This window comes from Piliocolobus tephrosceles, chromosome 13 (genome assembly GCF_002776525.5).
Source record: "Piliocolobus tephrosceles isolate RC106 chromosome 13, ASM277652v3, whole genome shotgun sequence".
NCBI lineage: Eukaryota > Metazoa > Chordata > Mammalia > Primates > Cercopithecidae > Piliocolobus > Piliocolobus tephrosceles.
Window position 1 is genome coordinate 103929634 of NC_045446.1, and position 25501 is coordinate 103955134.

Below are 25501 nucleotides of genomic sequence, written 5' to 3' on the forward strand. Positions count from 1 at the left end.
TGTCTTCTCCTCATGTAGGCCAAGGCCTGCCTCCCCTTTCCCCATATTGGCTCCAGAAAGTGGCCCTCCAGGCAGTTTGGCTTTTGTGAAATGGGCTTCGGGGTTGGGCAGACAAAGGTTCAAATCCTGTCTGTGATATGTGCTGTGTGAACTTAGCTACATTCATCTTGTGAACCTCAGTTTCTGCATCTGTCAAGTGCTGGTGTTAACACATAATTTTTTGGAGGGTTAGGTGACAGAATATATGTTGAAGGCATCTGTAGTAAGCCGCTGGCATACAGTTGGCATTTAATAAATGTTAACGGTTTCTGCTTGCACCTTCCTCCCTCATCCTTGTTTCTGAGCCTGTTGCCCCGGAGGTGTGTCCCCATCCGCCGGTTCCCTGCCTGCCTGGCCGCTTCTACTCTCTTTCCCCTGAGCCCATCCTGTGTCCAGTCGTGGAAGTGCTCTTCGGTCGCTTTTTCTGCTTCAGCTCACCACTGCCTTGCTGCAGGGCCCATGTGGTTCTGCATTGTGTTGGATGTGGCCTCTCCCCCTGGCCCTCATGGCCCTTCCTAAAGTGTCCTAAGTCTTTCTCACTTCCCATTCTTCCCTCTTCCAGGTGCAGGGATTTGTCCGCAGCAGGCAGCTGGTAGCTATCTATCTCCGCATGTCTACCGTCCCCATGTCTTCGTGCATTCTGTTCCTCCTTCCTGTGGACCCTCCCGACCCGGCCCCTGGCTCCCCTCAGTCATCCTCCTCCTGCCCACTTGTCTCACCTCGGCCCAGAGCCCTAACTTCCAGGCATTCCTGCGTCCGGATCTGCTTGGCACTCACGTATACTTTTTCTTCTGTTTTAGTGACTTACACCTTGTATCTTTGCGCTTCCCTTCAGCTTTGTACGCTACTTAAGGTTCAGGGTGTGGCGGGTTTCATGACCTGTCTGCCTACCAGGTTGGTTACTCTTCCCTTGCTTTCTTGGTCTTGATTTTTTCTGCTTTAGTTCACCACTGCCTTACTGCAAAGTGTGGCGTGTCCTCCCCTAGACCCCTGCGTGGTGCTGGGCACTTTTGGGGCAGCGCACTTCTAGCCTGTTGGTAAAGCCTCTTTGCCCTTTCAGCCCCAGTAAGCATCCTTTCTTATTGCCCTTTCCTTGAGTCCAGTGCTCTAGCCAGACTAATCTTCTTGGTTTGCTTCATGGGCTTGTTGCTTTCTGAGCTCTGTGGCTTTGTTTGCCCCATTCTGTCTACTTGGAATAACCCGTCTCCCATCTTCCCAGATCTTCCAAGGTCCCTTCCATGATGCCGTTCCCAGCTGTTCCCCACCTCCAGCCAGAAGCAATCGTGCCTTCTCTGTGCCCATATTTCTTCATTTGAAGCTATTTTTGGGTGCAGTTTTTCTTCTGTGTTACGGTTATTTATGGACTTGCCTTATCTCCCTTACTTGGGAGGCGGGGTTACACGGTGGAAGAAATCTGGACACCTACCTACTGATGTGATCTGGGGCAAGAACCATAAGCTCTTACAGCCTCAGTATCCTCATCTGTAAAATGAAAATATTTAACGCTATCTCAGAGAAGCTGTGAGGCTCACCTTGAATACATACCACCATGCCTAACATGTAATGGGGTCAGATCCTGTCTGCATTATGTCCAGCACACTGCCTGGCACATTATTGGTGCCAGCAAGTATTTGTTGAGTGAAGGATGCAGCCTGGGAGGCCGATGAACAGGGAAACTCCTCTCTCCGGACAAGTCCCTCCTATGGTAGGAACTGTTTATGTCCCAAGGACTCACTGGAGGGGGCAGCCAGGAGCCCCTGGCTCATATTGTATCCCTCTTCCAGGCAGTGTGACCCAGTGTGAGTTAGCCAGTGTCTCTGCTGTGAATCACACATCAGCGGCATTGGTGGGCTGGTGGGAGCGGCCGCAGAGAGGAAAGGGCTGCTGGCATACTCATGTCAGGTGGGCCCGGTGTCCCCAGTTCAGACAAGAGCGTGACTTTGAGCAACTGCCCTGCGGAGCTGGCAGTTCCCTGGGGAAGCTGACTTTGGTCCCACCTAAGATGCTGCTTCCAGATCCCCTGATCTCATATGGCTGCTCCAGAGGCTTTGGGCGTTGGGTCCTGTTTGCCTAGTTTTTCCTTTCCATGCCTGTCTTACTGGGCACTGAAGGCCGATTGTGTCCAATGATTTGTCCCTCTGCTAGTCACTTGCCAGTGCCCTTGGAAAGGATGATTTGATGATTAGGCAGGTGTGATGAGTCATAGTCGTGTTTTAATTCACCCTTGCAGATAGCTCCCAGCCTACATTCTGATATTTCTATTCTTTTTTTCTTTCTGTTGTCCAGCATACTCCTCACGTCCCCCCCCGCCCTCTCCGCTGAGAGGTCTTCAAAATAACATAGCACAAAGGGCTTAGTGAGGCTAGAGGCTACTTTATTTCCTGAATTTTTTGGCCCCTGTTAAACAGGCCCTGGGGGCCTCTGCAGTGACCTGGTCTTTTTGGGTAGTTGGGGTCAGAGGCCTGGGCTGGTGCCGCTGGGTCTTCTTACAGATTCCAGTGGTGGTTTACATATTCTGATGCCTACTCCCAGATGCCTGAACACAGAACTAGGTGATGTTTTAGAGCAGACATTGAATTAGATGATGTGAGGTTTTCCTGCTGCTCTAGTTTGAAGGCTCCATGAAGAAAGTGGACAGTGAGAATGGGTGCTCCAGGTCTATAGAGTAGACCCATACTACAGAAGATGACCAAGGGCTGAAGCAGCCCACAGCCTGGAAGAACAGTAGTTGCTCTAGAATCCTAGGTAGGGGGGCGGAGGGGCGGAGGGTGGCATTTTTTTTTTTTTTTCAAAAGGGGCAGGCTGTGGAGAAACGAGTCCAGCATCTGGGTAGGGGTCGTGGTTGCCCCCTTAAATGTTGCCACCCTTGTACTGGCACATTCCTGCTGTTTTCTTCTGCTCAGCGGAGCTGAACGGCGCTCACTTCCTGGCTAGCTCTGCGTGCTGCCCCACCCCCTCTTGGCTAGCATTGCCTGTGTTTGTTATTGTAGTTCTGGCTCCAGGCCAGGCCTGGCCGGGAGCCAGACTTGTGGGTACAGTATGTACAGTGAGTACTGAGCCAAGTTTGTCATCATACACGATTAATTTTTTTTTTCTAATCTGGTTGGGGTGGGGTGAAGGAGGAGGCAAGAAAATAGTTTCTCCGATGCTTGAGAATAGGCCGCATTGAATTCCGCAGAGATGTCATTTCTGAAAGGGAGACAGCGCTCCGGCTTGTTCTCCCTTCGCAGTTTTTCCTCCTTTCTCTCCCTGTCGTCCTCCTCTCCTCTTCATTTCCCTATCACACGAAATCAGCCTATAGGAGATCGACAATGCAGTTCTTATTTTCAGTGACTAGAATACTAAAATTACACTCCTAAATCAGTTTGCATTGTGTTGAAATTGACAATTTGTTTAATTAGAAGTTTGCCCTGTAGGAGGCCCTTCTGAGACACAGTGCCTTCCCTTTTTCTCTCTCCCTTACTTTCTGTTTTTAGGGTTTGTTTTAAAGACCCTAAATGGTAGTAGTGAATTTCAGTTTAATTGAAGTTTTAATTTCAATTTGAATGTGTGAACTAATCAAGTGTTTATGAGCTATACCTGTGATCACAATAAGTTTACCCATCAGTAACCGAACTCATTAACTAATGAGATGATCTGGCCAGGCCCTGCATTCTCAGAGGTGGTTTTGGGGGTCAGAAGGGTTTGTGTATTGGGGAAAGAGGCTTGGGGTGGGAAGAGAAATGGCCTCCAAGGCTTTGCAAAGCCGGCCCTGGTGGAGGGTGAAGCTTGGGTGTAGGACTGTGGCCCCTCCCCTTCCTGTGTCCCAGGAAGACTGTGTCCCTCCTCATCCTCTGCTGCGTGACCCCTTCTGGGGATCTGGCCTTGAAGCATCTATGGATCCATTGTCTCTTTGCCACTCCTTGTTGTAACATGAGAAGTGATTCCTAGCTCTGAGATGTCCATGCAGAGACCACAGACACATGCAGTGACTCAAGTTGGTTCTGAGATGGGCCAGTGTAAGGTTTCCCAAGTAGATTTCCCACAGCTTGGCTTAACGTCCTGGTGGCTTATAAGTGAGCATGCCTAGAACTGCTTGTCCCTATTTTTGACTCGGCTGCATACGATTAGGGTTTGAGTATTCATATGGCCTGCTCCTATTCTGGGAGTGTCATTCATTTTTGGAACCAGAGAATATTTAATAAGCACAAATTGTGTGTCAGGCTCTGTGCACTTAACAGTGAAGACTACTACAGCATCCCTGCCCTCAAGGAGCTTGAGTCTAGCGTGGGAGATGAGTATGACTATCCAATCATCATACAAGATGGTAATGTGTGCAAAGTGCTAAGAAATCTAGGAGAAAGTCGGAGTAGGAGGGTGTTTTGTGCCAGAGGGTAACAGAATAGCATTTGGAAAGGACTCAGTGAGGGGAAGCCCAAGCCACCTATGGAGGTGGGTGGTGTAACCTGCGCGTGTAGGCTGGGCCTGCAGGGAGAGAGCAGAGTGCAGGGTTTAGAAGAGATGGATGAGATACATCTGTGGAAGGAGTAGCAAAATGATCTACATTCTCCCTGAAGCACTGGAGAGCCACTGAAGGATTGAGTAAGAAGCTGACACATTTTTGTGTCTGGAATAGAAGGGACTCTTGGGCTTTTTTATATACACTAGGCTAGAATATAGGGTGAATAAAGCCCCTTGGAGAACATGAAGACTGGTCATCTATGTTGGGGTGTGGCTGGACTGTTGAGAGGCCTGTGCCTTCTGTGCTGGTTAGGGCCATGTGGCCCCATTCTGCCAGGTGGGAGGCCCCATCCTTCCACTCCTCTCTTGCCCTTGTCAGGCACTGTAAGCCCTGGCTATTGAGGAGCGTCCCTGAGACAAGGCTCTTCCCCAGAGTCAGAGCCATGGGGAAAGAATGAGGGCTTTCATTGATAGATTTTCTGATTTCAGCAGCAGCATGGAGTGGCTGGGGCTTATCACCTGGGACCTGGGTCACCCTCCTGGCAGGGAAAAGGGCTGGAGGGGTCCGCAAGATTGGATCTCTTAGACTTTCTTCTGTCGCGGTTGGATGGAGGAAAAAAAGCATTACAAGATGGCAAAGATCTGTGGGTGTCCTTGTTCTGTTTTGTTTATTTATTCTTTTTTGGAGCACTGAGCTGTGGGTTTCAGTTTCTTCTTCTCAAAGATAGAGAAGGTGGGGGAAGAGAGGTAGCTGGAAAATTCCCTGTGACTGGGAGGAGATGGAGGGAGGTGGTCCCCACGCTGATGATTGGAGAGCTGCCTTTGAGTCCAAAGATGGCTCCCCATCACCTTGTCTCTCCTCCCATCCACCTCTCTCCTCCCAGATTAGGTATCTGCTCAGAGCAAGAGACTGGGGACCGCCCAGGCTTGTGAGAGCCCACGGCCAATCCATGCACCCTCTGCCCACTCTCCAGTCAATACCAACTTTCCCTTGTGGTTAGCTTCCTACCACCAGGGCAAGCCCGGAAGATGACCAGGAAGAAACTTTGTTCATGTTCCTCGACTCCCTCCACATTCCTTATGTGGGGGAACCTTTGGTTTTTGGGTCAAGGAAGTGGAGAAGACCAGATGGGGCTGGCTCAGAGGCTGGGCTGCCCTCCCTTCGGTCCGCATGGGTGATGTGGATGTAGAGAGAGGAAAGGGTGAAGGGAGCCACTTTCCCCCAGCTTGCTCTTGAACACACTTCTCTTTCTCTCTCTCTCTCCCTACTCTGAATTTGGCTTGCTTCCCGAACTTTTTCCCAGAGTGGTGTCGTCACTGGCCTGCCGGCAGGTCTGGATGTTCTGCCAGCATTCCAGAGAGTTTATGATCGCTTGCAGATGCGCCTCCAAGAACACACTGTACCCAAAGCAGAAATTAATGCAGGCTTGACTACCGTCCAAGCCCATACACGGGAGAGAGGAAAAAGAAAACAAAAACTGTTTAATGCTGTTTATAAATTATACACTAGCTGATGAAAAATACATTTCTTGCCTCTCCCCTTTTACTCTCCACCCCCCACCCGTCCTCAGTCCCCCCCACCCCCACCCCCGCCCCTTCTCGCTTTCTGCCTCTAGAGCCTAAACTGAGACCAGAAGAATATGGTTTTGCTTTTTAGCTCCTGTTTTGGCTGGGATCCGAAACCCTGCTGCTGATTCACAGCCAGAGTATTTTTCCCCTTTACCTGATGAAATATGCTGATTTTCCAGCCCAGATGGGGTGTTTTTGGTTTTGTTATCTGGGTTGTTTTTGTGTTTTTTGGTTTTTGTTTTTTGGCCAGGGATTTTGTTTACAGCAAGTATCAGGTTCCGTGATGGTGCTGGGTGCGATGCTGGCCCCAGGGCAGATAAATCCCCCACATAACTGCTACCTTAGTGCTGCGATTATGTGCCTGGGTCCCCCGGCCCTAGTCAGGCCAGCTGAACCGAGAAAGTTGGGAAAGTTCATTGCAGGTCATGGTTTTAAACAGTGTTTTCACCAGTTCTCTCCCACCCCTTCACCTACAGCCCCTGTGTGAAAAGGGGGTTCACATGTCCCTGCCCCCAAATACACATGTCTCTGTCTCCATATGGTGCCTTAGCAGGGGTTGGGGAAGCTTGTTCCATCTACCCCTCTGGATCCCAGCCTCTCCTCCCACCACGCAAATCCCCCATCCCAATTTATTCTATAAATTCGTTTCCACATTATGTCTATCCATTTACATGGCTTTTGTGTTTTTTAATACTGCTAATGTTTATCATTTGCCCAACAGGCTCGACAGATTTTGCTTCCTGTAGAGCATCGAGGCTTTAGAGCCCCCTCGTTGCTAAGTAGCAGTCTCCCTGTACTGTAATGGGCTGATTTTGTATTCTGTTCAGCGCTGTATCTTATTTTTGTATGCAAGACAAAGTGTTTTGATGGAGGACGATTGCGGCAGTGTCTGGAGGCTGTTTGGAGTTTTATGGGCTGTACAGTACACTGTGTGCTCTCTGAACAGAACACAGGCTGTTGAATTTTGGATTGGATTTGTCATTTTTCCCCCCTCAGAGAGGAGCCTGTCAGATAGAACATTACTTTGAGGGTGGAGGGAAGAAAGTGGAAATTATGTAATAACCTTCTTCCTTCTCCCTCTCTCGACGATTTTTCTATCTCAGCATAGGGTGGTTTCCTCCACACATCCCCGCTCTCATGCCACCACATGATTTTGCACAGCTAGAGGATGACGGTCTTATTAGGAAATGAATGGTGCCCTAGAGGAATGGATGCTAGGACATCTGCCTGTCTGCCATTGATTCTCCTAGTCTCCCTTTCCTCTCCTTTGCTCCTTCCAACCTTCCTACAATCTGGGCTGCCTTGCTGGCCCTTATTATTGTCTGAGGATGGGTGGATAAGGGGTTATTGGGGAGGGATATTTACATGGGATCAACTTGATAGTGGCAATGCCATTTCTGATTTCCAGGGTCTTTTCGTCTTCTCTTGGCTTCGCAGACACACGCCCTGCCGGAAGAGTTCTTAGGAGGCCTGGCCTTGCTTTCTCTTGCCCTTGGCCCCATTTCCCAGCCCTCTAACCAGGGTGGGCCTGGGTCTCTGTATCCAGGCTGTGCCCAAGGGGCCCCACCCTGCTTTAGGCATCCATCACGCTACTGTGGCTCTTACTTTCAGTGCTCTCGTCCAGGTCTCTGTGGTGGCAGGTATTTATTTTTCGGCTCTTCTCTTCTTCTATTTCTCTCCAGTCTGCTTTCATCTCACTTCATCTCTTTGTCCCTGTCCTGTGTGTCTGTGTCAGCCTCGGCCTTTTCTTGACACTTCTGTGTATTTTCTGTCTTCCTTCTTATGTCTTCATCTGTCTTTGTCTCCATCTGTCTTGGTTGGTCTTTTCTCTGTCTCTGTCTTTGTCTCTGTCTCTCCCTGCCTCCCTGTCTCCCTGTCCTAACCCACCACCTCAAAGCGTTTTTAGCTTGGAAGCTGGGCAGTGGTTGGAATGGAAAACAAAATGTCACTCTGGCCCAGAGGTCTCCCCGGAGGGGAAGACTCTTGAGCCGGTGTCCCTAGAATGCTCCCAGCACCTAGAACCTCGTGTGCCCTTGTCCCTTGCCTCAGGGGCCAGAGTGGGGCTTCTCTGGCTTGGCCCCTGCTTTTCCTAGGTCCCTGGATGTTCCCAGCAAACCCCAGTTGTGTTGAGGATGGGCAAGTAGTTGAGCAGGCTTACACTCTGCAAGGCCCTTATTGGACTTTGCTGGTACTGTGCTCGCCTGGGCCTGTACTGTGCACCTGAGTGCAGGACTCAGCAGCCGCCCTCATGTGCTCATGCCCTGGCAGAGTGCCTGGCACATAGGAGTGTTGTACACTGATAGTATTTGTCGAATAAATGAATATTCTGTTATAAAAGTATTTGTACTACTAGGGCAGATCTGGGTTTGGTGGGGCCTGAAGAGTACTCAGTTTTGGGTGCTGTATCTCAGAAAAGGATTATAAATACCAAGTGTTAGAGCCCCTCTCAGGGAAGGGGTCAGTGGCAGGGAGAGGCCTGAAGCTTCAGCCTTACTGGCTTCTGGGAGAACAGGTCTCGGTGAGCCCCTTGACAGGTTGCTGTGAGGGGTGCCACTTGAAACTACTGAGTGGGGTGACTCAGGGCTGAAGATAGGAGGGTGACATCTGCCCAGCTCTGGGGACCTTCAGAGCCTGGGACGTCTGTGCTCACAGGCCTCAGATTTATGTTCCATAGAGGTCAGGCCAAATCCTCTTGCCTTTGGTAAATGGCTGCAGGTCGCAGTGGGCCTGGAAACATCATGGTATTTCACACGCTCTTCTCAGCGAGGCTGCTTGGTAGGGATGGACCCTGAGTTCCAGCTCACCCAGAGCCACCAGGTAGGCAGCCACTGTTGGTAGCATCCTGGCCTCCACACTGACTCTCGGTGACTGTCAATGAAATGGCATGGCATCCACTCCTCTCCCAGGTGTTCAACTGCCTAGGTCTGTGGCTGGGGCCCTGCTGCCTTCTTGGGGCAGTAGAACTGTAAGTATGGCGGGGCAGAGGACTGGTCTATGTGTGTGCGTGTGTAACCATGAGGGAGAGGGGGCCTGGAGGTGATGGAAAGTGTTTGCAGACATCTGGGCATCTGTTCTGTGGAGCTTGCAGACTCATCCATTAACTAAGGTTGGTGAAGATTGCAGGATTAGACAGTCCTTTTGGTAGAGGGACTCACTTGTTGAAGGGTATGGAAAAGCTGCAGTGATACTCCTAGAAATGGGGACAGAGTCCTCATCAGAACACCATGTGTGCATGTGTGTGTTTGTGTGTGCAAGCATGGGAAAAAAGAGATTGAGAAGAAGCATTTACATGAAATACTCAAATTTGTTCCTTTGCTGTAATGGGCCCGCACAGACCATTACCTTGAAGATTTAAAAACTAAATGAGCTCATCATATCAAGTGACTTCCAGCGACATTCATGCTTGATTGCAAAGCCCGCTTTACCTTTGAATTTCAACTTCATTGTTTGTTATTAATTCTCAGATGGTGGTGGTGTGTTTCCACTTTTTGGATTCAGCCATGAAAATGTTGATTTTGTGTGATGGATGTGAACATTTCTCAACAAGACCCCACAGAAGAACCTTTTCATTTTAAAAATAGCCCCATGACCTTTAGGGCTTCGACTGGAGTTTCTGAGGAATCCAGTGGGCTGAGGCAAGACTTGGGTTGACTTTAGAGGGGGCAGAAGTTTGTATTTTTTTAATTTAATAATTTGAGTTTCATATGAATGATTCTGTGCTCTGTGCAATACTATGCATTTTCATAACTGTCTCTTTCACTTTGGGTAAAGGAAGGGAGGGAAAAAATAACAGCAGCAGCATTCTGTGGGCAAAGGAAGAAAACAAGAGAATGGGGCAGAGAACAGGCTAAATTTAAAATTGTAATTGGCTGACTTCCACTGGCTTGCGGGTGTTTTAATGACTCATAATAACTTCATTTAAAACCAGCTGAGCAGAAAATAGATTGGAGAGGAGCCTCGGGCCATTATGGATTTGTGGGTTTTTTTTTTTTTTTTTTTTTTTTTGACAAGCTTGGTTTTCAGCAGCCAGGAAGGCTCTCAGAGAGGGCTTGGCTGTGTTCTCTCTCTCTCTCTCTCTCTGAGGGTTGGTGGTCTGCCCAGGAGAGATTGTATAGAAACCAGGGCGAGTTTTGTTTTTTTTTTTTTAAACTCTTCCTCCACCCCTCGCTTTTTTTTTTTTTTTTAACTGATTAAAAATAGATGCCTTGAGGTATTATTTTAGCATCAGTAGGATTTTTTTCACCTTTGATGTGGTAAATGGAACATAAATAAAATTGTTTTTGAAATTACTGAATTAATTAGGTAGTAAAGCAACTACAATGCATAAATGTCCTTGGCCGTCTGGTTTTTCTCCCTAACCCTGATCTATATTTGTAGGGCGTTCCCTTTTCTCCCCAACCCCCTCCTCCTCTCTCAGCAACCCCTCCTTCCTCTGAGCCCGAACCTTCCCTTAGAATGGCAAGATTCTTTTATCATCCCGGCAACAGCTAAATGGTTTTCTAAAAATCTGTAGGATTTTGACAGTATTGGTTCTATCTGGTTGTCTGGTCAGCTCCACGAGTTTTGGGACTTGCCAGAAAAGGCTTTAACCTGCCTCTAGTTGTTTTAAATGGGTCCTGCCTGTTTCCCATGCTAGGACCGGTGCCTCACTGGCGAGTGTTCCTTTTTCTCTTCTCTTTTGAAAAGTCAGCCGACTCAGCCCTAGGATGCATCTGTCTGGGCAAGACGAGAGGCCGCCCCCCGTCTGATCGCTCTTAGCCATTTATCTATCCCCCTCTTACAGCACCTGTCACCTTCTTTGTTACACAGCTATTTATTTGCTTGGCCTTTTTTACCTACTAGACTCTAAGTTTCTTGAGAACATGTGATTCGTGTCCCCTTATACTACTTGCTTAGTAACCCAAATGGTGGTTATAACTCAGTCATTTGAAAAATAACCTAATGGGTGAGTGAGCAGGCATGCACATGGTAAGGAACAGACCTGAGATGCTGCCTGCTTCCCTCCGGCCCCAGGAGTCAGCAGTCTGGATGAGAAGACAAGGATGGAAGGCGGGGACCTTGTCAGTAGTATGCTCTGTTGCATCCTCATAGCTGGACACATAGCAGGCTCTCAGGAAATATCTGTTGAAGAAGTGAAGTGCTCAGGATGCATGGTTTGGATGCAGGAAGGAGAGAAAGACATTTATTGAAACTTGCTGTGTTCCAGGCACAGTGCTGTGTGTTCTGCACATCTGAACTCAATCTTTCTTCAACTTTGGAAGACAGATATGCCGAGTCTGTTTTGCAGATGAGGACAGTAAAGAGTTAACTTGCCTAAGATCATAAAGCTAGAAAGTAGCAGAGCTGGACTCAAATCTCCCTCTCGTTCTCTCTCCTTCCACCCTGCATCTTGCTTTTCTACTGTAGTATAGCATGCTGCTATACCTAGCCCCTGGCCTTGTGCTGTATGAGTGCCTAAATTCCTGCTTCTCTGTTTGTAGAGTAACCAATCTCTCAAACTGGGGAGCTAAGACCAGGAAGGCCCTGTGCCCAAGGGTCCTGGGGGTGGGGAAGGTGGCATAGTAATTGGCTGCTGCCTGAGTGCCTTGCACCTGTGCCACCAGGAGCAGGTGTGGCTTATTAGCCTCTTCCTGTTCTGCCAGAGGAGCATGTGTTCAGTGGTTGTGAGTTGTGGCTGTGAGTTCTCCGCAGTGCCTTGTACGGTTGGGCATAGGAGGGTTCTGGGAGCATTGCAGGAGGGTCTGTGGGTTAGTGTGTGGTCCTCCCACCCAGGGAGAGCTTGCCTGTGTCATGCCCCCCACTCCTCCTTTCCACTACCCTGCCACGTAGAGAGGCGGGGTAGGAGGAGAGAGCTGCCTGCGGTCCCTCCTGCGTGGTGATGCAACTGGGTGCTCTGCTTCTGGCAGACACACCCTGTGATGCTGGAGTGGGGTGAAAGGGGCAGCTGACCTGTGCTGCAGCCCAGAAATGTGAGAGCTGTGACCACTTGGGCTATTACTAGCACCTTAGACTTCAAGCGTCTTGGAGTATGACACGTCAGGAAGGTTGTGGCCTCCCTGACCTTTCAGATTATGTCCAGTGAAGCTGGACCGTTTGACATGAGGCTGGTTATGTCCATTCTCTGACAGCCTCATCTTCCCCAGGCACACGCTGGGGATGCTGGAGCTTTCTCTGGGGAGCGAAACATCAGCCAAATGGGAACCAGATGGTGAAGGTTGAGCAGCAGAGAAACCTCGATGACTACTCTGGATCACACGTGTGGCCCTCTTTTGTGGGAAATCGTTTGTGAAGTCATTCATCAGTTAGCAACGGAAACTAGGGCCAATGGTGTGCAAAGCTAGGCAGGGCAGACAGAGAGGTTGAAGCCAGTGTCCTTGTCTGCAAGAAGCTGGTGGTCTGGCTGAGAGGGTGACACGAGCCCTCTGGCAAGAGAAGGCGTTGAGCAAGGCTGGGTGTGCTCACTGTGACCGCAAGGGGAAAGGCTGAGCGCTGCGGGCATTTAGAGCGGGAAGAAGTTCCTATGAATCAGGGGGATGAGGAAAGCTTCGGGAAGGAGGTTCATGGGATTTTGATGAGGTCTTTGCTGCTGGAGTATCCAGAAGGAGTGCTGTGGTGGGAGTGGGCCTACTTTTCTGGACAAGAGGAGGCAAGAGCTTCTGTGAGTTGGAACCAGCCAGGCAGGCACCTCTTTCCTCCTCATCCTCCTCCGCCCCCAGCCACTGAGCAGAGACTTAGAGCCCAGTTTCTTCCACTTGGGAGTCCTCCGATCCCTGAGATGGCTATGGGCCTCCTTGGCCTGGAGGTTGAGAAACACTGCATGAAAGATGAAAAGCTGCCACTTCAGGGTTCCAAGTTGAGGCATCCACGAAACAAACACACATGTGAAAGCGAGGCTTAACATCGGGTGCAGACCCAGAAGATTGTAAATTTCTCATATAGGACTTGATGGAGTAAAAAATATGTTACGAGTACCTAGAACCCCACAAAGCCTAGGTTGAGAAGACAGGTCAGAGGGCTGCCTCTGGGTGAGGCTGAGGACAGAGTTGGTCACCCTGGAGGGCAAATGGAGGAAGTGTCCGAGGACCGTCTCAGGATGTGCTCCAGCCCACCTCCTCGGTCCACGTGGGTAAAGCCCCTGTGTATGCCTTTAGTGAAGACTGTGCTTGTTCACCACATAGATGGAAGCCAGTGGGAGACACGGGCGGATGCCTCTGTAGTCAGGGGCTCCTTTTGTTGGCTCTCTCCAGGATTCAACCTGACAAAGACATCTCTTCCAGACTTTTCCCCAGTAGTGAACGCACTCCCTCCTCCTTCCCCCAAACCAGTCCCATTTTGATTGGAATTCTTTCACTTGCCTGGGACAAGGGGAAAAAAAAAAAGCAAATTCTGAACTTTTCATTAGGTAGTTGGGATAAAAAGTCTTCTGGGGTAGTTGGATTAAACCTCAGCAGCTCTCTCACTGACTATTATAAGCTAATTGAGCACAGGGAGCGCATTGGCGGCTGCATTTTTGTTGGAGTAATTATGCAAGGCCACAGTCGTTTTCAGTAACAAGGTAACTCCGGGTAAAGACAGAACTCTCTGAAACTTTGGATTTGCTGGAGTCTTACTTCCTCAGTTGCCTTTGCTACTATGAACCCAGGATAAAGGCCCAGAGACTAGATATTTTGGGAGGCCACTGTCTTACCTGAATGTCCCAGATCTCCCAGTGCCTTCACTGGGGCCTAATGGACATAATCCAGCACATCTGAGAGAGCACTGCTGGGGGGCCAGTTTTGCATTCATTGAGATTTGGGGTCTGGAGTCAGACGCTCTGGAGTACAGGCTCGAGAGGGACAGGTGCAGCCTTTGAAGCTGACCTGGGAGCAGAGAGAATCGCGGTGCACTGTCTTTATTACTTATCTGTCCACCGAGAGCAGGGTCTGATTATAGATAATGAGGCCGAATGATACTCTCTGTCTCTAATGAGGTCCTGTCCATCCCGGCCGAGCAAAGCGTGGACCAGCGTATGTAGGACTGTGATGACAACCCGGGGATCTTTTCTAGCCCATGGGATTCTTGACGGGGAAACATTCCTAGACATGCAGTCTCCCACTGAACTCCACCCCCGGCCAGAATCTCTATCGGGAGCTGGGAGCCGGCTCAGTGGGCTGGGAAGGGCCTTTCAGTACCCTTTGGAAGGGGCCCTGCAGCCTTGCCAAGCTGAACACGTCCCCTGGGTGGCCTGCCTCACCTCTGGCCTGCTGCCCATCAGGATTGAATCGTGCCCCTCAGAGGACAGCATGTCACTGTGCTTCCCAATATAGCCCCCGGCCCCCCGAGGTGACAGGAAGAGTCATTGTCACGGGAGCACTCCATCTTTCTGACACCACAAGGCCGGCGTGGCTTTCTTCCCTACTGCTCAGCCCTGCACAGCCTGGAATTCTGCTCTGGGGTCATACCTAGAGCTCATAGAGCTATTTTTTTTCCTACTCTCCGTCTCCCACTTTAGTTTTTGGAACTTCATCTTCAGTCTCTGGCATGGACTCTCTGCTTCCTTCCTCCATCTCAACATTATAAAAGTTTGTCACAGTCAGAGGCTGGCTGAATCGAAGCAGGAATGTGGTGTTTGGTTAAACTGTAAAATTAGCTAGGAAAGTTAATGAGGCATTCCGCCTCTGCCTGCTGAAGAACAGGACGTTTATGAAGGTGCTTCAAAGCACCCTGCCTGAGAAGGAAGGAAAGGGAGACAGGAGCAGCGGGGAAGCTGCCCAGGAATGTAGAAGAGCCTGGTCCAGGTGAGTTTCCAGGCCTTGGGTGTGACCTTTACTTGCTTAGCTGAGTGGGACCTGAGAAGTCATCCCCTCAATGCTCCTGCTTTGGTTCCAGCTCCATCTACCCACTCTGAGTCCACGGGAGTTCCCCACTGCGTGTCCGAGAATGTCCCGCGACTGCACGCAGCTGGCCATGGTTAGCCATTCTAGGGCCCAGACGTCCTTTTTGTCCTGGGCAAGGCAGAAGAGACAAAAACTAAACACTTTGTCTTAGAAGGAGCCCATGGTAGAAAGGAGGAAACCAAAGATAATGACAGTGGCAGCTAACATTTCCTGGAGGCCTACAGGTGCCAGGTACTGTGCCAGATTGCTTTACTTCATCATCTCATTTGAGCCTCACAAGACCCATTTCAAGTTGGTACTGTTAGGATGTCCATTTTACAGATGAGGAGACTGAGTTTACTTGCCTAAGGTCACCTAGCAAGTAAGAGACAGAGCTGTGCCGTGACCCCAGGGCCGCTTGACCCTGAAGCCCCTGGTCTTAATCTCTGAGGCCAAGTTGTTTCCATCCCCTTTCCAGGCTGCCCTCTTCTCCCAGCCCATGGCTCACGTGGTACAGATTGCACGCTTGCAGATGCTCACCCTGAAGCTTTGGAAGTCACGGTCTCAAAGGTGCGCGCGGAAGAGCTGCCAACAGTCTATTTTCTGCACACAGCGAACTTGCAGGTCTTCTAATTACACCAAACAAACATTTCTGTTTTCAAGCAACTATGGGCTTAATATGGCAAATAGTTTCCCACCTGGACCTTTGGCATGGGGGCAGCCAGAAAAGACGAGTTTTGGTTTGGTTTGGTTTGTGTTTTTTCCGGCAGGGAGGTGGTTCATACTTAGAATGGGCATTAAGTGTGGCAGGCAATATTTCTGTTTTGAAAAGTGTGGCATTTTAAGGCTTCTGAATTTTGAGCCTGCAAATGTCAGTGCCGTCGTTGTAATGTAACACCTCAATTATGGTGCAGGGGGTAAGGAAGCCAGACTCTGAAACCTGCAAGGCTCTTTAGATCCACAGCCTGAGCCACAATTAAGGTTTCAGAAACACCAAAGGCAAGCCAATGAGTGTCATTTTTAACCAGTTTGAACATTTTACTACTTCCTAACATCAGAAGCACCCGGGCTAGAGAGCCCGCTTCTTGTCCTCAATAAAGTGATTAAGCTGAATGGGTGTTGGGGAGTATTATTAGGCTGAGAAGGGCTAAAAATAGACATGCTCTGTTTTCTAAAAGCCACAGCAGGCCTGGAGAGACTGGCAGCCTCGAGGTGCCACTGAGGGGCCCGGGGAAGGAGGAGGGAGGGCGGCAGTCTCTGGGGCTCCGTGTCTGAGATGGGGATGGTGGGTGTTGTGACGGATGGGTCAGGTGGTGGGGCCTCTTTCCCAGCTGTCGCCAAGAGTGGAAGCACAGTGGAAGCACATCCGTACCTGTATATGTGTATTAATGAATTTAAAGGAACTGTCAACTCCGGAGTCTCTAGGAGGGATGCCTGGTTCTAAAATTTACGCACTCAGCCCCAAGATAATTGAATCCACCTGCTCTTCTGGGGGAAGGAGTCCAATCTGGGCAGTGAGTAAAGGGCAGACTATAAGGGGCACAAGCAGAGGGACATGGGGAAGAGCAGAGGCCTTTACAGCTGAGAGTGAGGATCTGCTCGGCAAAGCCTTGATTAACTAGGATGCTCAGAGAAGATGTAATCAAAGGACTTTTTGGTGAACTGAAGGTTAACCAAGAAACCTTGTCTACATCGGTCTTTGTCGTTTGCTATCATTCATCAATGTGAGAGTCCATTTTTCTACCTTGCGAATGCAACTGATTGTCTTTTTATGATAGAACATCTTGCTTGCTTAGAAGTCGAAAGGAGAATGCCTAAGAAGGGAGTCAAGCATGGAGGTATATGTCTACAGTTTTATTATAAGTCACTCTAGAAGATGGGTTGTACCTTTTCCTTCCCACATGTTTTCATACCTTTGAGCTCATTCCTCTCTCTAATAGCTTTAAGTGCTGGGAGGGGCAAGGAACATGACTTCCACTTGGTAGATGGAGAAACAGGCCAAGAAAAGCAGGATCTTAGAATACACTGAAATGTAAGCAGAGGCAGGTCTAGACCCTGTGTTGCTCCCAGCCCAGGCTTTCTCGGATAGACAGTGTTTTTTCATGCCTGGACCAGGAGGTGAGAGTGGTTCTTAATGGGCAAAGGACTTGGAGAAGAGAGTTAGGTGGGCTTCCCATGCTGCCATCCTGATTGAGGGTTTTTTTTTTTTTTTTTTTATGCTACTAGCTATGACACCTTGGGCAAGAGAAGTAAGCTTTTTAAACCTCAGTTTGCACATTTAAGGCCAGGCATGGTGGCACCTGCCTGTAATCCCAGTACTCTGGGAAGCCAAGGTGGGCGGATCACCTGAGATTAGAAGTTTGAGACCAGCCTGGCTAACATGGTGAAACTCCATCTTACTAAAAGTACAACAATTAGCCGAGTGTGGTGGCATGTGCCTGTAATCCCAGCTACTTGGGAGACTGAGGCAGGAGAATCACTTGAACCCGGGAGAGGAGGTTGTGGTGAGCTGAAATCCCGCCACTGCACTCCAGCGTGGGCAACAGAATGAGACTCTGTCTCAACAAAAAAAAAAAAGAAAAGTTTGCACATGTATAAAATGGGGAGTAATCTTAGAGTTGTCGGGAGAATTCAATGGCATATTGCATATAAAGTAGTTAGCACAATGCTTGCATCATAATGAATGGGCAACACATGTTATTAGTATTTTTATTGTGATTACTGTCAACACTATGGCAGCAGCAGCATTGTGACTCCTCGTTGCGGGGCAGCCTTTATAGGATCTTGGAAGGGAAGGTGTGAAGGTATTGGTGGTGTGTGTCTGTTGAACTCCACTTTCTGTGCTGGGCACCTTCATGTGTATCATCTTATTTAAACCTTCCAACAACCTTATAGTCCCACTTCTGAGTGAGTGGTGTCACTGCTGTTGCGCAACTTTGAAGTCCTGCTTTTAGGGTAGGAAGGATGTATCGTTATCTCTTTAACAGGTGAGGAAACCAAGGCTCAGAGAGTTTAGCTGCTAACGCTCCTGATTTAGCTAGTGGGTAGCTGAGCTAACATTTAAGTTCTGTCAACATCAAACCCAGGTTTTCCGCTAAACTGCCTGTGATGGGAGCAAGGGCCCGGCTTAGACAGCCTTCTATGCATACTGAACCCTGCCTCTTCCCTGCAGCTTGACCTGGATGTCTTCAGGGTCTATGGCACTGCTTCCTGGTGGACTTTCCAGGAGAAGAGAAGCTCTCATCTGCAGAGCTTGTACAGCTCACAGCCAATTGTCAGCAGATAACTTGTATGCAGAGCTCTGCCAACTGGTTTCTTGAAGAGTGCAATGATTATCACACTTGTGACAGCATCTGGAGCCTTCTAAAAGGCTTTATTTCTTTTCATTTGTTGAAATATTACCTAAGGATGTTCTGTCTTAGAAACAAAATACACACATACACACTACAAAGGCAGTTGCAAGTGGCATTGGAGAGAGATGCTAGGAGAATGGAGAGGACAGGGGATTCTGAGAACCAAGCAATTAAGGAATTATCAATATCGAGATGCCAAAGAGATCTCAACGTTGTGAGAGGACTCGGCATTCTCTTCAGTCAGTGGGAAATGAGGGAGGCAGGAACCAGCCTGGAGAAAGTGAGGGAGGTCCAGCACGCCGTCGAGGCTGAGGACCACTGCCTCCTATTCCCTTTAAAATACCACCAATGAAAAGTCAGTTGGCAGGAGTGGCAGGAGATGCTGGGGGACCGGGGCGGGGCCAGGTATCAGCTTGAAATGGGTGGAGTAGGCACTTGGATCCTGGCCACCAACCTTGGAGGGGTCTTAGTTTTCTTTTTTCCATTTCCCAGCCAGTATTGTGAATCCTACTCAGGGGAGACGGGTGTGTGTGTGTGTGTGTGTGCGCGCATGTGCGTAAAATCCTCTGTGCCACCTTTAGGGTGGGGGCCTGTGACGGAGCATTCTGAAGTTGCTTCAGAAGAAAGGAGCAGAATAAATGAGGGTAAAAGGAGACTGAAGGCTCAGATCACAGTCTGAGTTTGGGGCTGTTGCGGGCCAGCAGAAACTTCTCTTTTCATTCTGAACTTCTCTCCTGAGAATCCCCAAGTAGAGACCTGGGAGGAGGGTGATTGTTGGTGTTTAGGAGTTGCGGAGATGTCCCATAAAATCATGGCAGAAACCCTTACTCTTATGTCCCTGGCTTTATTATCCAGCCTCTCACAAATGCCACGGTTGCAAAGTTCTCTCTTAAACAAAACCAAGTTATGAACACTTGAAAGCCCAGGTGTTCCCTGGAACTCGGGTCAGTCTTTGGCACGGCCGCACTGGCCCAGCCTGACTCTGGCTAATGATTCTCCCAATGTCTGGACTCTCTGTTCCACTTTACCTGCCTGGTAGAGCAGAGTATTCACCTTGAGAAGGGTTCTGCTGGCTGAACCCAGGAACCCAGCCCTCACTTGGTCTCAACAGTACCTTCCAAACACCAAGGGTTGAAAGCATTTGAGATCTCGGGTACGGCCACGTTTTACTTTCTTTGCCATGAGTGCCCAGCTTCTCATGAACACCTGTTCATCTTTTCTCCCTTAGAGATGTCCCAGTTTAAAACTTGTCATTTCAAGATGGAGAGATGAAAGGATTCATCAAGGGTTACACAGCTCAGGCAGTGACAGTCAGGACCCCAAGTCAGTTTCTTTTGGTACTTTGGAAAATCTTGGGTGTGCTGGCCAACAGAACCCTCCTTGAGCCAATTATCTACCCTGCCTCACCTAAGGCCGGTCCTGTCTCCCATTCCCGATAGCATAATATCATCTATACGAGAACCCCAGAGAACGTAGTATCTTATTTACACAGGCCATTTACTTATTGCGAGTGGGCCTCCTCCCAGAGCTGTGGGGCTGGAAATACTGTGGGCTGCATACCCTGTAGGCTGTGGCCAGGGTCTGTCCTCCTGGAGCTCATCAGCTTGATGAAGTGAAATTATTCCATAATCGTGATACTTACTGTGACTTGAGCACCTGCTGTATGCCAGGTACTTCATACAGGTTCTTGTTTAAGCTGTCACGTGAGGATGAATAGCTTCGTTCTCAGGAGGGAAGTGAGGCTGCGAAGTTGATGCTAGTACCATACCATCAATGAGCAGTAGAACCCTAAAGCTGTCTCTGGCTTTGAGCTGCTGTGGGACTTCTTTTATTTCCTTTTTTTTTTTTTTTTTTTTTTTGAGACAGAGTCTTGCTCTGTCGCCAGGCTGGAGGGCAATGGCGCAATCTTGGCTCACCACAACCTCTGCCTCCAGGGTTCAAGCGATTCTTCTGCCCCCACCTCCTGAGTAGCTGGGATTACAGGCATGCACCACCACGCCTGGCTAATTTTGTATTTTTAGTAGAGACGGGGTTTCTTCATGTTGGTCAGGCTGGTCTTGGACTCCCGACCTCAGGTGATCCACCTGCCTCAGCCTTCCAAGGTGTTGGGATTACAGGCATGAACCACTGCACCCAGCCTGAGATTTCATTTTGAGGGGCCTGACCGTTAACCTCTGAGAGATCTCTCAGTTGGCAAGGCATGTCTGGAAGGAAGTCTGGTTCATCACAGCAGGGGCTGACATTCCTGTAGTAAGAGAGAGTTTGTATCCTTGTGCTGATCACCACCATACCATGATTGCCCAGTCATAGAAGTTGCCAGGAGAAGAAAGAGATTGGAAGCAATGGTAAGGTGAACCCCTGAGTCACTACTCCTAGACTTCAGGAAGATTTGTATTTTTTTTTTTTTTTTGGAGACAGAGTATGGCTCTGTCACCCAGGCTGGGGTTGCAGGCACAAGCTACTGCACCTGGCCTGTATTTTTTAAAAATCTGCAACAAATTTACTATCTTACTTGCATTTTATTTAAAATAATTCACTCATGTATTTTTAAAAACATAAATCATCTCAAACCGGTTTGCATTCTCTGGTTCCCTTCTGGGTAGGCAGTAGGAGGGTAATAATACCGTTAAACATTGGCCATGAGTGATGATGGGAGCTGACGGTAGGGGCCTGATCTCCTCCTGGGGAAGACTGATCTGAACCCGTCTTTACTGGTGTGTTTTGGCTGGAAAGGTAAGAATATTTTAAATGGCGTGATGTATCTCTTGCATGCATTTGACGTTTGTGTGTGTCTTATACCTTGCTATTATTTTATCTCCTCGTGTCAATGATGATGTTGGTGTTAATGACAACCAGCATTTATTGGGCAGTTACTGTATGCCAGACAGTGTATTAAACACTTTACATATATTATTTACATTAATCATCCCTCAAAGTGTGGCATAAACACTTTGAGCCCAGTTTTCTAGGTAAGAAACAGGCCCAGAAAAGAGAATTCAATCTCCAGGGTGGTAGCTAGACATGGTAGAACTGGGACTTGAACCGGAGTTTATTTGATTCCAGAGAGCGTGCTCTTCACTACCTTCCTGTGCAGCTTAATATTGAGTGTGTGTGTGTGTGTGTGTTCTGGCTGTGGTCAGTGTTTCTAAGCCTGTTGGATTACCTGCTGGTGCTAAAAGGAGTAACAAAAGAGCTTTCCAAGCCACTCTGGCTGAGAACTGAGTTGCAGGGATAAGGGTCAAGGTAGACCGTGTGCTCCCTGTGGGACTTGAGAGAGGGACTCCAGGATCCCAGTTAAGAGACAAGGGCACCATGCAGCTTCCTAGTAGCATCACATTTATTAGGTAGGTTAAGAAATGTTCTCTCAGCCGTAGAGATGTCTCAGCATTTCCTCCTGACCCATTCCAGGGTTTCCTCTTCTGCAGAGTGGATATTTAGCCACACATAAGGTGTCAGTCATTTGCCAGGTCACTGGCAGGACACTGGCTTTTGGAGATCTGAAAACCACCTGTCCTCAATCCCAGGTGACTCCCGTTTTTCTGTTGCTCAGCCCAGGAGACTTTCCTGGTGTCTTTCTCGGTCCTGTATCATTGGTTCATTCACCCTCCCATCCTGTAGGGAGGCCGGGCTCTGAGGACCTTTCCCCACAGCCTCGTCAACCACAGCTACCCTTGAACCGTATCCTGGACGGATCGATGGGGCTGGTTCTTTTCCTTTCAGCCAGAATTTGTTCACCTGCTTTCCCTTTTCCCTCTTTCCTGAGTCTGTGTACCTTCCAGAAACTCTGGTTCTGGATCAGCTTTTTGTTTTGTTGATAAAGGAGAAAGAGCAAGAGTGAGAGAGAGAGAGCGAGAGAGAGAGAGAGAGAGAGCCTTCAAGCTCCTCTCCGGGAGTACACATCTCCTTGAGGGAAAGAACACACAGTGCCGGCCTTTGGAATTGGCAGCCAGTGTGCTGTTCTCCGTCTGATAAGAGGTACTGTAAATAAAACTGTACACCGTGGCCTGTTGTAAAATGCCCCGCGTCTGTACTCATTGTTCTGACAGCTTATGCTTTTTTTGGGTCTGCTGTTTTGGTACACTCTGTACTTCCTTATGTAAGCAGGCGTGCAGATCTCATCAGAACATTCAAGATGTTTATTTTAAAATCTCAAGGAATTTTGAAAAAAGGACACACCACTCAGCATTAGATGCTGGCAAACATTAGGTGTTTTTTCAGTGGTTCTTTTTTTCCCCCTTCTTATTATTAGCATGGGGGTGGGAGAGGTTTTGGAGAGGGAGGGATTTGGATTTTTTTTTCTTCACTCATTGGCTTCTGCCTTCTTTCCTTCCGAGAGACACCACCCCGTATCTGATTGCAGTCAATGTCTTCTGCTTCCTTCCTGGATGCCCGGGACCTCCTCAGCCTCATTTCTGGTTAGGGCAGGTAGGGAGAGAGGCTCTTTGTCAAGGGGGAGAGGGCAGCTGCAGGGAGCTTGTCATGGCTTCTACTGGATTTCAGCTTTAATTGTCATTGGGATCCTGGGCTTTTAGAGAAAGCTTTATATTTTTGAAAGTGCCCTGCTGGCTGTTCCCGACTTTGATTCCTGTGAGTTGGGGTGATCCTTGGCACAGAGGGAGAGCTGCTCCCACACACGGAGGCCTCAGTCCCACCTCTGGCATGTGCGTCCTCTCTTTCCACCAAACTTTAACCAGCTTTGAACCTTCCTCCTTCCTTTATCCCCAACCTTCTGGAGGTGTCAGGAAGTCAGGGAAAAAGGAGGAGAAGAGTAGGGGTCTGGAGAACCCAAAATGATCAGGGAGCTCCTTGCAAGGCGGTGCTTAGAACATCCCGAAGCCCTCATCTGCAGGGTCCCTGGGAGACTGGCAGGGGCAAGGATGTCTGCCTGTCTCTTTCACAGCTGGGGACCTGGAATCTCAGACAAACTGAGAGCCTGGGGGGCGGAGTAGCCACTCGGCAGATCACTGCCTGGGGGTAGGAGGCTCACTGACTGTAGTGGAGGGAAGGCTTCTTTGTTGGCTGCCACAGTGAGCGTTGGACTGGGTTGGTAGCAGACATACTGATGAGAGAGGGAGGTCTTGCAACAGAGGAGGCAGACAGCCCCACTTCCTAACCTTTCCTTTCTTTTCCTCTCAGCTGCCTAAGACCTAGCCAGAGACCATGTCCTTGAGTTTTAAATAGGGGTTAGTAGAGAACTGAGTGTGCAGAATAAGGACTCTGCCACCCCCTAGGGGACAGACAGCTTGGCAGTGCCCTGAGTGGCCATTGAGCCCTTCCCAGGTGAGTTCTGCACCTAGGAACCTGCCTAGGGCTTTCTTTGCTTAACAAGCATTTAGTAGGCACAGACTGTGTGCCAGGCATGGCGCAGGGCATCAGGGATATGGTAAAGCCCAAGACAGGTGGGAACCTGCTCTCACAGAGCTTACAGTCCACTGGGAAGATGGAAAAGAGCCCCAAATACAGGACAGTTGAACGGGGCTCCAGGGGCTTGTCCAGAGAAGATTTGAGAGCCAGGTTGGTGAATAGCTGCTGATATGGACATATTGGTTCGATGGCAGATTTTTCTGCTCTCCTGAACAAAACAATCACTCATCTTTAAATTAGGGGAACAAGGTGGGGTGTGTGTGTGTGTGTGTGTGTGTGCATGTATGTGCACGTGTAGTGCCATATGTCTTTATGAATGTGAGACTCACTTTACACAAGATAAATGGCCCCCAAATAACTGTACATCCAATTCCAGTAAAATCAGCCATACTTTAATTGCATGAAGCGAGCTGTTTCTTTAAAGGAAAAGTGACTGGAGATAAATGGTAGCTGCGACTTACCGATTCTGTATATCTGTCCACCAGCTGTGGGGTGGAGCACTTTCCCCACCTTGTCGCAACTCTCCGAGGGACCTCTCCTTACTGTTTCCATTTTACAGCTGAGGCGACAGGCTCCCTGAGATTGGCAGCTTGCTGAGGGTCACAGCTGGTGACTAGCTTGCCTGGGATTTGACCTCTGATCTGTCTGACCTAAATGTTGAGCTCATAACCACACTGCGCAGCCTCCTGAGGTATAAATGGTACCAGGGACCTGTGCTGTCCACAGAGTGTTTTGTGATCTGCAAGGAGTTTCGTATTCATTCATGTCTATTATCTTGTTTGCTCCTCACGGCAGCCTCAGGGAGGCAGACTGATAGGCTTACGCCCATTTTACAGATTGGGAAATCAGTTCATCGAGGTGTGATGACTAGTTGTGAGTGGCCAGGTTAGGCGTGGGATCTCATGCCTGCACCTCTAGATCCTGCTGTTGTCCTCGGTTTGCTTGGATCTGTGATTGCTATGGATAGCAAGGGTCTAGCGCCCTTTATCTTCCACTATTCTTCCTCTGCTATTTAATTTCTTTCCCGCAATCTATCCCTTAACTTCCCCCATCCCCGCGTCTCCCACCTCAACCTCCGTCCATCCCATGCAGCTGGCCTCCTTGCTCCTCTTCCCTTGCCTAGTGTGGATATTGTCACGTGGTGGCCTTGCTGTATGCAGATGTCAGTGCATCAGGAGGGCCTCCCTGACTAGCCTGTGTAAAAGAAGAGCCCCTGGCACTCTCTGTTTGTCTTCACTTAATGCTTTGTTGTTGTTGTTGTTGTTGTTGTTGTTGTTGTTTTGAGATAGGGTTTCACTCCTGTTTCCCAGGCTGGAGTGCAATGGTGTGATCTCAGCTCACTGCAACCTCTGCCTTCCGGGCTGAAGCTATTCTCCTGCCTCAGCTTCCTGAGTAGCTGGGATTTAAAATCAGCCACCATGCCTGGTCAGTTTTTGTATTTTTAGTAGAGATGGGGTTGCACCATGTTGGCCAAGCTGGTCTTGAACTCCTGAGCTCAAGTGATCTACCCATCCCGGCCTCCCAAAGTGCTGGGGTTATAGGCATGAGCTATTGTGCCTGGCCCTCTTCACTTAATTTACTTCTCTTTTTATCACTTATCACCACCTGGCCTGTTTTATATTTACTTGCTCTTTAACAATCCCCCCTCCCCTCTTGAACATAAGCTCCCTGAGGGCAGGGATTTCATCTCTTTTGTTTATTTCCTGTAATCCACCTCTTGGCATATAGTTACTGGACATTCAAAAACCAGCTCCCGTGTGTAGGAAGGATATGGCAAGTCATGGCCATCCCAGAGCTGTGTGCCTAGAGTTCTCCCTACTCCAGGTTGAGCCCCAGAAAATTTCGTGGGTGTAAATGCTGCTGCTAGGTCCATGCACACCC

General features: G+C 49.0%; 1 protein-coding gene across 2 annotated transcripts in view; it reads left to right on the forward strand.

Moving 5' to 3' along the window:
* ZBTB16 (zinc finger and BTB domain containing 16) overlaps positions 1-25501 on the forward strand; it is a 195046-nt gene that overhangs the window by 98200 nt on the left and 71345 nt on the right. The window lies entirely within an intron of this gene.